Genomic DNA, 15,557 nt, shown 5'->3' with positions numbered 1-15,557 from the left:
ATTTTCCTAAATCTAAATCAGTTACTATTCTAGCAACTTTTAAATACAACCTCTTCCAAATTCACAGCTATCATAGCATTTTAACAATTTAAATGCTTTTCTAACAATATAAGCAATTACTCTAAAGTGTAAGGATGCATCCTAAGGGGGAGCAAGGTGGAATTTTAGCAGTGGAACTGGTTCCCATTTTGTAATTATCTCCCCAAACAAGAGTCTTTTGGTATCAAATATGAATATGCAAACTAAAATACTGAGCTCAGATATGAAAACCATATACCAAGTTCAAATATGCAGATGGATCACAGTTACACCAATTTAAGACAATATCTCAATTTTTTATATTGCAACTTTGGGCCGCTCACTGCTCAGCCAGGTGGAGGTACCTCTGGGTCTCCCTGACAAAAAAAGGTCAGTTGCGCGCTGAAACCCATCCGCACCCGCCGACCCGGACTGAGCAAGACCTTCTTTTGTTTTGTTTTGTTTTGTTTTGTTTTGTTTTTGTTTTAATGTCTCATCTGGTGCGCTACAGCTGTTATTCCAAAACCAGGATTCTTTACATGATGTGCATACAGAAAAACCAAATCCAGCACACCGAGATGAGACACAGTCTGTCACAGAGTTGCGCAAGTCTGAATGCTGGAATAAAGCTAGCATGTTAGAGAGAAAAACAACAGCCACTACACGCAAAATTTTACGATCATATTCACGCAGTAAAGAACTAAATTACTCATGATCTTCTGAATTATCACAAAATGCACATTTTGAGTCAACGGATTCTCATGATTTAACAGACTGTGAACTTATCGTACCATATAGCACAGACCTACCAAAATTGCAACATACTTAAACAGATACCCACAAAGAAAACAGGTTAATAAGGAAAGCATCTTGCAAACTTTAACAAGATTTCTGTGACCTGTGTGTTATCAGTTAACTCTCAGCTTGTTGAAGTTCAAAGCACCCCGCCTGTAAAACTGTCTGAAATGATTTAATGATCTCTTGTAGGGATTTATTTTGTCCTGCTCTTCTCGCCCTAAAAACAACATTAATCGCAACAAGATTCTATTGTCCGGACACTTTTCCCAATCATTTAAGTTATACCGCAGCCACCATTAATTACAATATTTTACAAGATCTTCCTTCCTTATAATTCCGAGTGCTTTCCTAAGTTTTAAAACACCTCCCAATACTGATTTTTTAGGAACACAACTGAAAAAAATTATTCCTGACCCCATCTTGCAAGTAAAAAGGTTGAGAAGCGGGGGGAGGGAGGGGGAGGAAGGCACAGGGCTGCTTGCAGTGAGAATGGGAAAAGTGGGAGAAGGTTTTACAGCACACTTAAAAACAACTAGTAAAACAATTAACTCACATTCCTGACAAGCTGCTTGATTTTCAGAGAGGCAATACACAGGAGCACATAATATGTACTGGAAAACTTGCAAATAACACATTGATAGCAAACATTAGCATTCTCTACTGCTAATCTCAACACTAGTGCTTCCTTAGCTTCTAAGTTTTCGGCCTGCTTACTGATGGCGTCTTGAAGATGGTCAATAAATTGCATGTAATTCTCATTGGGACCCTGATTAATAGTTGCAAATGATTTGGCACCTCTCTCATAGCTTGATATGCAAGATCTGTTGACTGCCTCAGGATTTCAGAAACTTATCGTGTCTGTAGTTGCGGTGTGTCAATTAGTGTCTCTTCCAGGAGTTGTGGGACACCTGCCCCCCTTGACGAATCCCCATTGTTCTGTCCTAAATGATCTATAGCTGTTACATTTCACACAGTTCTTTTGACAAATTATCTGACTCCAGTTCCTTGGACTGCTTGGTCTCTTTAGGGTCGTGTGATGGTATGGGAGGCCATCCACTCCGTAATTTTCCTCCCCCCGCCCCAGTCCGCTGCACCAGTGCCGCCGGCACAACAGGGGATGGAGTGGGGAGAGGGTCAAAAGACACGATCCAGGTAAACTTCACAGTCATTTTTAGGTTTGTTATCAGGCTGCAACGCTGGAAAAATCCTGGCAACGGTAGCCTGCTCAGCCTTAAAGTCTTTTAAAGTGGAAATTTTAAGCTTCCATTTAGTCGCTAGTGATTTAGTTTCTTTATCATCTCCATTGCTGACCTTATTCCATAATTTCTGCCTTTTATTGTCCCAAAGTTAACGTTTAAAAGTCTTCTCGTTTTCTCCTGGGTAGCCTTTAATTCTATACCGAATTAATAGTCCACATATGTTACTTTCTTCTTATTTAAGTCCTCTCATAGAGAGAATAGGCAGGAGGAGTTTAACTACGGCTTCTTCCTCAAAGGATTTATTTTGCCCCATAACTTCACTCTTCCCTCCTCCCGCTCCCAGCCGCTCACCCTTTACGGTGACTTCTTCAACAACGCGGAACGTCCGTACGCCTCCGTCCGGTTCTCAGTCCAGCTGATCCGCCTCCGGCTGGGCCGCTCTAGGCTTTTCCCCATCTTCCGTGGTACGCCGATCAGAGTATCACGTCGTGGTCACCAGATGTAGAGCGAGATAAGGACCAAGAAAAACAAGTCGATTCAATGTGAATCACGCTAAGCCATTTATTACAGAAACAAGTCTCCTTATATACGTAACTATATTCTAATCACGCGTTCACGCTCCAAGCATAGATTCGTTAAATGAGGATCGTGGGCTGTCCGTGCGCTGGAGTCTCACTGATGATACGTCCGATGATTCATGCCACGCCAGGACCCCGGTGATTGAGGAACGCCCCTCTTTCTCACAGCAGACTCTGTTCTCGAAGTGGCCTTGAGATACCTTTGAGCCTGACTAATTCAGCAACAGGTCTTAATCTATCAAAACCCATCCACAAAAGGAGACCTCATGGTGGCTACAGCTTCTTCACAAGGGGAGAGGGAAGGGAAAGTTCTGTAGTCTTTTCTCTGGTGACCAGTGACAGAACATGAGGGAATGCCAGGAAGATGTGCCAGGGTAGGGTCAGTTTTACATGAGGAAAAGGTTCTTCACCCAGAGGTGCTGGACACTGAACAGGCTCCACAGGGAGGTGTCACGGCCCCAACCTGACAGTGTTCAAGAAGAGACTGGACAACGTCCTCAGACACACGGGGTGACCTGTGGGGTGTCCTGTGCAGGGACAGGAGTTGGACTCCATGATCCTTGTGGGTCCTTCCAACTCAGGACATTCTATAATTCTATGAAATACTACATCAAAAGCCCATGTTTTCACTGTATGGATGAGTTTTAAACATACACATGTGCATGTCCACTGTGTGCATGTGGTGAGATGAACCCAAGGGAGCATAAATGCTATCAGCTATTCCTTGGGGTGCCATAAAGGTCAGTGGGACAGAGATGGTGTTTGGGGGTCTCTTCCAACCTGCATCATTGTAGGATTCCATGAATCTTTTCCTTGGAGACCTCTTTCACATCAGAATAGACAGAGGAAGGAGAACAAAAAATCAGAGGCAGAGATATAAAATGCCCCAGAGTAAATACAGCAGCTCCTCTGAGGAACATTTCTTCACTCAAACCATTGATAGAAATCTATTAGATAAACTTGATGAAAGCAGCTCAGTTTGATCTGCTCACACACTGGACCACAGGAAGGGTGATGGTGGGTACAATGCCATGTGGTCAGTTGTGTCTCAGGAACCCATAGTCCACTAGGGAGCCAATGGCTGTGGAGGGCACTGTGAGGTCACTTCTGCCTCTGCAGGGGATTGGCCAACAGCAGGAACACATCTGGGAAAGGACTGTGAGGTCACACATACCAGACGAGCAATCGGGCCCAATCAGCATGGCTTGGTGAAAGGCGGGTCCTGCTTGACCACCCTGATCTCCTTCTGTGACAAGGTGACCGGCTGAGCAGATGAGGGAAAGTCTGTCGTGGGGAGTGAATCCGCCACACAGGCTGTGGGTGTTGTGTCCTTAGACTGCAGTAAAGCCTTTGACACCGTATCCCACAGCATCTCCTGGAGAAGCTGCAGCTCATGGCCTGGATGGTGTATCTGTGATGGGTAAAGAACTGGCTGGAAGGCATTTTAGAGCCATTTGTCCCCTTCCTGTTCACATGGGCATCCCATGAATGCATCACTGCTCTCTGTCCCAGTGTAGACAGGCACAAGGCCTTCTCCACCCGGACCTCTCACCAATGCCACTGTTTTCTCCAGCACCCTCATCCTTGACTGTGGGATGCCAAGAACAGCCCTCCCAAGACAGTTTGACAAAGTCTTTTTTCTACATCTTCCCCACACCCCTGCTCAATCCCCTCATGCACAGTTCAAGGACCAGAAAGGTTGGGTACAAGGGGGACATCGAGAAAAATGGTCAGGAAAGCTTTGAGGTGCACAGAGAGCCCATCAACATGTTGGCCTGCTGTTCTCTCTGAACAGGCCCAGAGGACCTGGACAGCATTTGCTGTGTCCCTGAAACTCACCTGGAAGGTTGGGATATGGAGAAAAGGTTTGGTCTGGGAAGGGACAGACAGGGGCTGGTGGAACTGGCTGGTGTGACCATGAGACATCTCTCCAACACCTCAGAAAAGTCCTGGCTCTCAGGGAGGCTGCATGGTCCTCTGAGAAATAAAATAGCAAAAATGACTTATCATAGAATCACAGAATGATTGTGGTTGGAAGAGACCCTCAAAATCATAGAGTCCAATCATAACCCAAATCTGGCACTAAACCAAGTCCCTAAGAGCCTCATCTATATGTCTTTTAAACACCTTCAGTGATAGTGACTCCACAACCTCACTGGGCAGTCTGTTCCATTGCTTCAAAACCCTTTCCCTGAAGAATTTATTCCTCATATCCAACCTAAACCTTCTCGTGTGCAACTTGAGGCCATTTCATCTTTTCCTATGACTTGTTACTTGAGAGAAGAGACCAACACCCACCATGATAAAACCTTTCAGGTAGCTGTAGACAGCGACAAAGTCTTCCCTCAGCCTCCTGTTCTCAAGGGTGAACAGCCCCAGCTCCCTCGACTGCTCCTCATAAGACTGGTGCTCCAGACCCTTCACCAGCCTTGTCACCCTCCTCTGAACACTCTCCAGCACCTCAATGTCTTCCTTGCCATGAGTGGCCTAAAACTGACCCCAGGATTCAAGGTGCAGCCTCACCAGTGCCGAGTACAAAGAGATGATCACTTCTCTAGTCCTGCTAAAACTCTGATTGAATCAAGGCTTGAACACCTTGGTGTGACCCAGTTGGTGACAGGTTGGACTGCAGACTCCTGAGGTCCCTTCAACCTCAGTTCTCTTATGATCCCATTGTGATGTTGGGCTCTGTTTCCAACTGGAGCAGAGGAGGCGATGATGGGGCAGGATCCACCTGTGCTGTAGGTGACCATCTAAACCAACATCTCAGCCAGTGAACCAGCCAACACCTCAGTGTGACACTCTGGGCAAAGTGTGAGGAGTCCTGGGCAGGGAAGGTTCAGAGGGCATGGGGCGCTGTGCAAGACACAAAATGGTCTTGGCTTCATGCCTGCAGGCCCATCAGATGTCAGTTAATGTCAATGCAAATTAAAATAAGAGGAACTGAAGACAAAGATCCAAAGCAGAGGAAGGTGTCAACATACTTTTTTTTTGTTTCTTTGGTGTGGTGTCTTTTCTTTGAAAAGGAAAGAGTTTTCCAGAACTGGGAATGGATTTAGCACACAAATGTCTTCAGCTCCAGGGACACAAACACCTGGTGCCAGTGTAGATGCCCCGGGAACCCCTGCCCAGGCTCCACCTGCACTGCAAGGTGCTCTGGTCTCCCCAGGTCCTGTGTGATAGATGCCAATCCCAGGCCAGCACCTCAGGTAAACTGGGGCCTCTAAAATGGCACTGGCTGTTTATGGTGAGACAGCTGATGACTGATGTTTGTCTGGAAACGTGCACTTCATTGTTTTGTTTGTGGTTAGTTTTGTTGTTTTTGCTGCTGTTTTGTTTTTGGTTTTGGTTGTTGTTATTGTTTAATTGGTGTGAGGGTTTTTTTGCTTTCGTTTTGTGGGGATTTTGTTTCTTTTGTTTGTTTGGTTTGTTTGTGTGATTGGAGATCTTTGTTTAGTTGTTTTTTTAACATATTAAAATTTAAAAGAAAAAACCCAAAAAGTGAATTATGTGGAAGTGCACTAAGGGTAGGAGAAGAAATACTGGTCTTCCCCTGTACTTCTATTACCAACACTATTATTTCATCTCCCTCGTCATTCAGGAGTTCCCACCTCTCCTGATTAAGTGTCCCTGTCCAAGGACAACTTTCCAGCACTGTCTGGACGTTTGCCCTTCCCAGTGCTCTCAGGTTTCTCCTCCACTTGTTCTTTGGTCATTCAGTGGCTTCTCAACTGTCTGGTTTCTGCTTTGAGCTTCAGGGAGCTACAAACTTGCTCCATTCTTGAGAGCTCTAATTAACATGGCAGTCAACACGTTCATTGTGTTTATTTCTATCCTCTCTTGTCTCTCTGTCTAAAGCAGTTCTTGTGTGGGTGTCTCTTGTGGATGCTGGACCTCATCAGATCCAGCTTACATACACAGCTGAGGAAAGTGTTTTACTGTTTATTAAACTGTGCAGTGTTCACACAGGAGAGCAGGTGGAGCTGGTGCACAGGAGCTGCAGCATCTCCTGCAGAGCTCAGTGGAGAAGTCTGATGGAGGAAAAGTGATGCAATCTCTGGTGGCCAATGAGGGAACCGGCAGACTGGGGGTGGGGGTGAGGAGCCAGGTTGTCCATACAGTGTCCAGCCTCAAGGGCCTGTTCTCCTGCCTGTCCAGATGTCTCCAGGAGACCCTCGGGATCAATGTCCAGTGTAGAATGCTGCTGTCACTTCTTCCATACACTGAAAAATGACAGAAAATACCGTGGAAAGAAAAAACCCTCCTTTATGAAATCTTCTTTGAAATCTTCATAAGCAAGTGTCCCATTGAAACCTCTCCAGTTAGTTCTACAAGTCTCGAAGATTTGAAGGAAATTAGGGAAAGAAACATGGCTCATTAGGGCTTTCTGTGTTTTAATGAGCCCCGTGGCGTATTTGGTGCTGAGTCCATGAACCTCAGATACCAAGCACAGACTGAAGAATCTGCTCAAGAAGTCAAAGCCAGAAACAAACTCCAAAGTACCTTGAAGCATTAATGGGCCCCACTGAGGGCTGTTACTGACAAAGCCTCCCCAGGGACTTGTTAGAGCAGATAATTGGAGGCAGTGATTGCATCAGGCAAGGGCAAAGTGCAGCAGCTCTGATGCTGAGAAAGCCCTTGGTTTGTCTGATGAAGGACAATGGCCAAGCCTTGAGCCCCTGCCCCTGGGAAGGGAGATCCTGTCCCTCACGTGTGGCTCAGGGCTCTTCCTGGGGCTATGGGGAGTGCAATGCCCAGTGCAGGACAATGGTGTGACACCTCCTGGCCTGCATGGGGGTGCAAGGAGGCAATGGGGAGCCATGACCATGACAACCATGTGTCTCTTCTTAGGCCTGGCTGTCAGGGACATCAGCCATAGCCAAGGGGACAAAGACCTTGGCTCTTGCAGGGACATCCAGTGTCACCCTTGGCTGTCTCCACCACAGTCCATCCGACACTGTCCCAGGCCTGTGGCTGTTTCTCCACAGGCTGCAGACACCCCATGCACATATACCAGAGTTCTAATGAAGCTGGGAAATTAAACCTTTTTTTTTTTTAATACTTATTCTGTGGTAACTGGTTGTAAGAGACTTCTTAGTAAATTCACCGTGCTAGTTTTTGAGGTCATGGAAGAGAATGAAAGAAAGTCCACATTTTGAGACCAATAGAGTGCCAAATTTGGAGCAAAGTTTTACCATAAGAATTCTTGCAGTTGCCAGAAAGCCCTCTACCTTTCTCGGGTCAGGATTTGTTAAGTAAATTGTAAGCTCCAATAATGTTTTCTGAGAATTCTGTTTAGTTGCATGGCCTACAAGAAGCTGCTTGGATGGCGCAGATCTGCTTGTGCAAGTGAGAAACCTCCAGGGAAATTCCGAATGCTGTATTTCCACCAGTATTAACAGCCAATGTCTCGATAAAGCAAACACTACACTGATAGAACTGAAACAGGACTTCGATCCAGTAAGGGAGAACAACATCCAATAAATATGACAGACAAAATGGACTTGGAGATTTTGAGGAATAAATTCATGGCAACCTTACAGGCTGACTGCATTTGATTAGACTTGCAGATTTGTCTGTTTATAGCTACCACATAAAAAACCCTGAGCCTATCATGGGACAGTATGATGAGATTGCTAACAGACTGATACACCGATTGTTACTCTGATCAAGAAAATGCAGGGAATGAATTTAAGTCTCAATAGGCCATGATCCTTTTGTCGTATATGTACCATTTGTAAAATTTAATTTTGATTTTTTTATTTGCAATCTCTGTCTTTGTAAATTGCACTAAGCTGATTTTCTTAACAGCACAGCTTTTGGCATGCATAAATGTAAAATGTAAATTGCTGCAGAACGTGCAAGTCTTTAACATCAGGTCACACACCATACTTGTATCTGGTCTGATCCTACATACTCTCACAGTTTTTGTTGGTGGTTCTGGGCAGTCTCATAAAGCTGTAGTGGTTTGGCATGAAGATAACAATTGGCATTATTCTGTAAAAATTATTGAAGATTCAACCCAATGAGCAGAACTTGGTGCAGCTTTACATTACTTAGAGCTTTTTAAGGAGGAACCTCTAAATTTGGTTTGTGATTCTGAGTACACAGTCAAAGTCCAACGCACATATCTGATTCTGAACTGGTTTTTTCGTTTTGTTTTCTCTTTTTTTTTTTTTTAAACAAAAAGGGGGGAAAAGTAGGGAAAACACCACAAAACCAATTGTCAAAAGCGTTGTATGTGATGAATCACTTATGTCTAAGTGGTGCAGCCCAAATTTGCCCTGTGATGAAACACTTTGCAAGTGTGAACCAAAAGCATGCTAAATCAAAAAGAACCTGCATTAGTTATGGTTAAATCACTAGTTAATGGTCAATGGGAAAGGCCACATCCATTGATAAGCTGGGGGAGAGGCTCTGCTTGTGTCTTTACAGGTCAAGGGCCGCAATGGTTGCTGGCACGAAACGCGAAACCTGTGTGATCCTCCTGACAATGATTCCTGCAGCTGCTGTGGTTTGGATGCCCGCACAGACAAAGACTAACATGTGGATTACTTTAGCCAACATGACTGACCAGGACTCTACATGCCTAACTACGATGCCTCCGGAAAACCCGTTCCACATATGCTTGGTTGGTGTCTTCCTTGATGACTACAGCAGCATCACACAACTGTTTCAAAATAGTGGTCGGTGCAGAGGCATTGCAACGAACTGTAATAATACCAACATGGCACTTTGGATTAATTGCCTCCTGGAAGCAGATGTCAAACCACAGGAACTGGAATTGCTGGCATCTATGCCCATGGACGCTTGTATCAAGCTGGTTTGTGAAAAGCGTCAGAACAATATACGAGAACGTGAATGGATAAACTGCAAAATATTAATGCTACCCTTGGTGACTATAGAAATGAAACTTGATGGTGTAATGCCTCACAGAAGAATCCAAGGAGTGTCATTGATAATGTGGGAGAGCGACCCCAAAACCTCCTGTATGGTGTATTCTTGATCTGTGGAGACAGAGTCTGGCCAGGAATTCCTTCTAACGCTGTTGGAGGACCATGTAGTTTTGGACGATTAACTCTATTAATGCCCAATGTATCCATGATAGTAGATCACAGAAAAGCGACATGGGAAAAATGTTTTTTGCATGCATATAAGTCAAAATGTGATGACAGAGTAGATTTTTGGGGATCAGGGTTAAGGGTTTTAGGATCTCTTGTATCTGGTGTTGGCACAGCTAAAAGCTTTAAAAATTTTAGAAAAATTAGGATGCTGGCTAGTTAAGCAAACTAACAGAACTTCTAAGGTTTTAGGTGGACTTTTGTTAGATGTAGATTCTGTAAGACATGCCACACGGCAGAGTAGAGCCGCGATAGACTTTTTGTTATTAGCTCAGGGACATGGGTGTGAAGATTTTGATGTGATTTGTTAAATAAATTGCTTAGTGGTTGGGGGTTTTTAGGATGGTTGTTAGCAGTAGCGAAAACAGGACTGATGGTTTTGATGATTGTTGTGGTTGTGTTACTAATGTTGCCATGCATGATTTCTCTGCTGCAAAGGGCCCTGCAGTGGACAATGAGGGCAGCATTTTTAGCACAAATACAAAAAGGGGGAATTGTGGGAAACTGTAGTGGGTCTGTGGAATCCTTGACAGAAAATATGGGAGTAGAGATCAGCCTTGAAGATATTAAGATTTACCCTTGAGAAGGATGGGAGTAAAGGAGTATCCGGAGACATGGAGTTGTACCCGTGAGAGAGGAGAGATGTACCCGTGAGAGAGAAGGGGATAGAAGAATAACATGGATGATAGCAAAATTAACCAATGAGATGTTAGTGCTGTAACTTGTAACCAACAGTGAAGAGACACATGAATTGGTAGAATTGTATAAAAATGCACTTGTAGCAATAAATGGCACCTATTACTTTCATCTTGAAAGAACTTCGTCTATGTCGTTTGTCCGTCTCAACCATGACAGACTCTGCAGCCAACTGGATCTGGATTCAGTCTGTCACTAGGCCTCAGTTCGCAGAGACGACTAGCAAGGTCCTCTCCTAATGTCGCCATAAGCAGAAGGGACGAAAAAGGGCAAAGAGGACAAGATCCTCATGATCTCCCACTTTTATATAAAGTATTCATGTAAATGGGATGTTATACACAGTTGGTCAGTTTCTTGGTCACCTCTTTCTTGTTGCCCCTCTTGCAAGATGTGAATCTGTCCTTATCAACAAGTTAGCATTCCATTGCTATGTTTAGCAAGACATGTATCTGGTTCTCCAGGAAAATGCAGCTAACATGAAGCTTTAGCTGACAGGCAAATTCACTAAAAGGGAAACTTGTTTTTTAACAAAACCAGGACAGCCCCCCACCGCGATCCCCTCAGAACTCCTCTGATTCCCATCTGCTCCTCTCAGGACAGCTGAGCTTGTCTTTTGGGGCCCCTGAGAGCCCCCATTTACCTTCTTTGACCTACCTTTGTTGTTGTTCCCAGCCTATCCTGGTGTTTTCCATCCTTCAGGACTTACTTATTACTGTTGTGAGAGTCAGAGAGAAAATGAGGAGTCTCTGTGACTTACAACTGTCATTGTTGATCTACAGTATTTTAGAGACGGATTCTTGCAGGATTTATTTCTGCCTTGTCCTTCGCTCCTCCCCAGAACGTAGCGCTGGTGCGAGTTCCCCAGTACACGTGTGTGTGTCCAGCCAGGTACGTCTGCAGGTGAGCGCGTCAGGGTGGGCAGATGGCTGAATGGACGCGTTGTCGGCGACTGCTGAACGAGCTGGGACTCCTTTGACCGTATCCAGCCTTGTGCATGTGGTTTGTTTTCACTTGCAGGCTGAAACAGCAGTTTCCTTAATTAAAAACTCCCCAACATGTCCCCCAACCCCCAACAAAAATAACGCCAAAAATGCCACCGAAAAAAACACAGGGAGTTTTTAAAAAATTTCCTTTAGCTTTCTCCCCCCGCCACCCCCGCCCTGCTGCGTTTAGTGCAGCGAATGACCGTCAGGAGATGGCTGTGGAGGTGAGGTTGTGGAGGTGAGTGGAACTGGTTTGGGTGTGGGGTTGTAAATTCTTTTTGAAGGCTTCCTAGTTTCTGGTGTCACCTGTGGGGTGAAGTGTGATTCCGTGTGCAGGTTTGAAAGGTGCAACGTGCAGAGCTCCCTCATTTGCCACCAGATCTCCAAGTCACAGAGACAATGTTGCTGTGCAACTGCTAAGGACAGCGCGTGTCCCGTGCAGAATAACATCCTTTGTGCTCCGTGTGCGTGTTCCTCCTTTGAAATGAAGTTGCGCTGCCCGGTGTTTCATGTTGCGTGCGGTACCTGCTGGGCTGAGTCTCCTCCCTGAGCTCCGGTCAGTTCCATCGCGCTGCCGCAGCCTTGGCAGCGCCGTGGGGTTCGTTGGACGCGTTGTTGGCGGAGCCGGCACCGACAGTCTCTGGACACGTCGAGGTGCTGCGGTGGGTTTTCCTGGAAATTCCAAGGACCTGGTGTTTTATTATTGTGACTGCTTACTTACTGTAAGACATTTAGAATTAAAACTTAAATAAGAGTAACCAGAAGAGTCTTTGGGAGTAAATAATGCCTCTCATCTACTCTAGCTGTTACTCAAGACTCTTCAGACAGTAATTATCCCCAATTTATGTAGTAAAATTTAAAAGAGTGGAATGTAAATACTGGAGCGCTAATTGGAAGTAATACCTCTAGAGAAAAAACCTCTAGTTTATATCTATACTAAAAAATTATGTGTGCTAGTTAATCCGCCTGGTAGTAATGTAATGATAAAAATGTTAATGTGTAAATAAATGAAATTATTTAGGCGTGAGCTATAACTAAATTTAATTTCAGCTATTACTTGGTGAACTAGGCAGCAGTTATTCCCAATCTGAATCCTCGTTTAAAAAACACATTGTTTGGAATTCCCTTTAAATGATAAAGGCAGGAAACTAATGTGGAGTCGTTGGTAGCTACATTTGAACAACTGTTATGAAATAAACTGCAGGCACGAATGACTGCATAAGAAACAAAGTAAGGAAGCTTTAGATTTTAAACAGCATTGGAAAGTAATCGGGAGTGTTTAGTATTTAAATTATAACAGAGCCATGAGATTGGAGGCAACAAAGCTCAGAACCAAACAGAGTCAAAACATTACTTTTTTTTTTTTTTTTTAAAGAGATGTAAAAAGGAACCACTAAATAGTGGCTGTTTATAAATAGATGTATTAAAAAGTTCCCCAGCAGTAATGATTCCCAACAGAACAGTAAAAGACATTTTGATGTAAAATAAAATTAGAAAACAGTGAGTTATGACAGTCTGAATTTAAGCACAGCTTTTTTGGGGGTTGTGCAAAAACGTGACCGGTATTAATTACCTCTGAGTTAAAATAAAAAGACAGCAAACTCGATGTGGTTAACAACAGTTAATTTTAATTTTTCAGTGTGCTATCCAGTCTGGCCTCTCCCTCCAAGGGATTCTGTGTGCAGGTTTGAAAGGTGCAATGTGCACCCGTTTGAACAGCTGCCTGCCTGGCAAACGCGTCCGTGGTGTCTCGGGGTGGGTAGCGGGAGTTAACGGGGAAACGGGGGTCGGAGTGAGGGAGGGGAGGCTGTGGAGCGCTCATTTTGGCCTCTCTGTCCCTTTTGCCTCTCTCTCCCTCTCTCTGTGTCACCTTGTCTGGCTCCCTGTCACTGTATTTCTCTGATAAGCTGACCTGTTCTTTGCCCTCCTTTTTTTGTGGAATCACAGGTTCATTCTGCTTGGAGAAGACACGTGCAATTTTAAATTTGGGGTTGACTTCTAGGGTTTTTTTTCCCCCATTAGTGTAAATCGATTCCACGTTGTCCTGTGGCTCAATCCCCGTTCTGTTCCGTGCAGTCTTCGATTTAGGATGTTCAGGTAACAAAGGCTGTCCTTCCAAAAAAGGAGCAGTCATTGGTAGGACTGAGAGAGGCTTTTAAGTGCATGATCAGAATTGAAGCCAGATTGCACTCAACGTTGCTGCTGTCAGTCTTGGCTTTCACTGGTTTCCCCACGGCTGCCTAGTGTTTGGGAGCTCGGAGTGGGCGTTTTTTCTTCCCCAAGGCGAGGCTGTGCTTAAAAAAGAATTTGTTTCCTCAGAGAAGTGCAAGTCCATGTGTGTAAGCCAGCCAAAAACCCCAGCCTAGTCAAGTTCTGAGTGTGCGTCTGTCAGACGGCTGCTTGACGTTGATGAGTTCACAGCTGTGCAGTTGTACTGGTGAAGGGCAATGCAAGACGGAAGGCTTTTTTCTGCTGCGGGGACCCAGCCGCCCCCCTTTTCAGCATAAAGCAGGCGAGCGCGGTTTGTTACTTCCTTTGAAATGCGGCTGCTGGAAGCCGCGCGGCGAGCGGGGGGGGGTGTGGGGTGTGTGTGTGTGGATGCAGAGCGGGCCAATCAGATCGCTCGGGAGGGCTGGAGGGGCGGGGCGCTGATAGGCGGGTAGAATGGCAATTGATGTGCGTAGGCAGCCAATCAGGTTGCCGGAGGGGCGGGCGTTGAGGTGTCCGTACTGCACATACCCAAATTGCGCAGTCCTCAGTCAGGTCCGCCCCTGAGGCGGGCACCTGGGTGCGGACCGCGGGAAGGCGCACCCAATAGGAGGACGGCGCGGTGGGGTGGAAAGCAGCCAATCAGAGCGCACCGACTCAATGCCGTGTGAACAGCTGCCTGCCTGGCAAACACGTCCGTGGTGTCTCGGGGCGGGTAGCGGGAGTTAACGGGGAAACGGGGGTCGGGGCAAGGGAGGGGAGGCTGTGGAGCGCTCATTTTGGCCTCTCCGTCCCTTTTGCCTCTCTCTCCCTCTCTCTGTGTCACCTTGTCTTGCTTCCTGTCAATGTCTTTCTCTGATAAGCTGACCTGCTCTTTGCCCTCCTTTTTTTTTTTTGTGGAATCACAGGCTCATTCTGCTTGGAGAAGACACGTGCAATTTTAAATTTGGGTTTGACTTCTAGGGTTTTTTTCCCCCATTAGTGTAAATTGATGGCACGTTGTCCTGTGGCTCAATCCCCGTTCTGTTCCGTGGAGTCTTCAATTCAGGATGTTCAGGTAACAAAGGCTGTCCTTCCAAAAAAGGAGCCGTCATTGGTAGGACCGAGAGAGGCTTTTAAGTGCACGATCAGAATTGAAGCCAGATTGCACTCAACGTTGCTGCTGTCGGTCTTGGCTTTCACTGGTTTCCCCAGGGCTGCCTAGTGTTTGGGAGCTCGGAGTGGGCGTTTTTTCTTCCCCAAGGTGAGGCTGTGCTTAAAAAAAGAATTTGTTTCCTCAGAGAAGTGCAAGTCCGTGTGTGTAAGCCAGCCAAAAACCCCAGCCTAGTCAAGTTCTGAGTGTGCGTCTGTCAGACGGCTGCTTGACGTTGACGAGTTCACAGCTGTGCAGTTGTACTGGCGAAGGGCAATGCAAGACAGAAGGGTTTTTTCTGCTGCGGGGACCCAGCCGCCCCCCTTTTCAGCGTGAAGCAGAGGAGCGCGGTTTGTTGTTTCCTTTGAAACGCGGCTGCTGGCGCGGGAGGGCTGGAGGGCTGGAGGGGCGGAGCACTGGTTGGCTGCCTAGGCACGTCAGTTGCCACTCTGTCCGCCTATCAGGTTGCCAGAGGGGCGGGCGTTGAGGTCTCCGTACTGCGCATGCCCGAAGTAGCTAGCGCTGATAGGTGGAGAAAATGGTGATTGGCGTGCCACCAGCAGCCAATGATGTTGTCGAAGAGGCGGGCGTTGTGGTCTCCCTTCTGCGCATGCCCCAATCGCGAGCGCTGCTAGGCGGTGAGAGAGGTGATTGACGTGTCCTAGGCAGCCAACCGGAACGCGGCAAGGGGTGGGTGCCGCCGTCTCTCTACTGCGCATGCCCAAACTGCGAGCGCCTCGCGGGGTTGCGGGGGGTAAACGGGAGTGAACGGGAACGGGGATCAGGGCGGCTGTGGAGCGCTCGCTGCAGCCGGCGGCCAGGCA

Source organism: Nesoenas mayeri (genome assembly GCF_963082525.1).
Source record: "Nesoenas mayeri genome assembly, chromosome: 25".
NCBI classification, from domain to species: Eukaryota; Metazoa; Chordata; class Aves; order Columbiformes; family Columbidae; genus Nesoenas; species Nesoenas mayeri.
The sequence above is the reverse complement of the archived record's forward strand: the minus strand, read 5'-3'. Positions refer to the sequence as shown.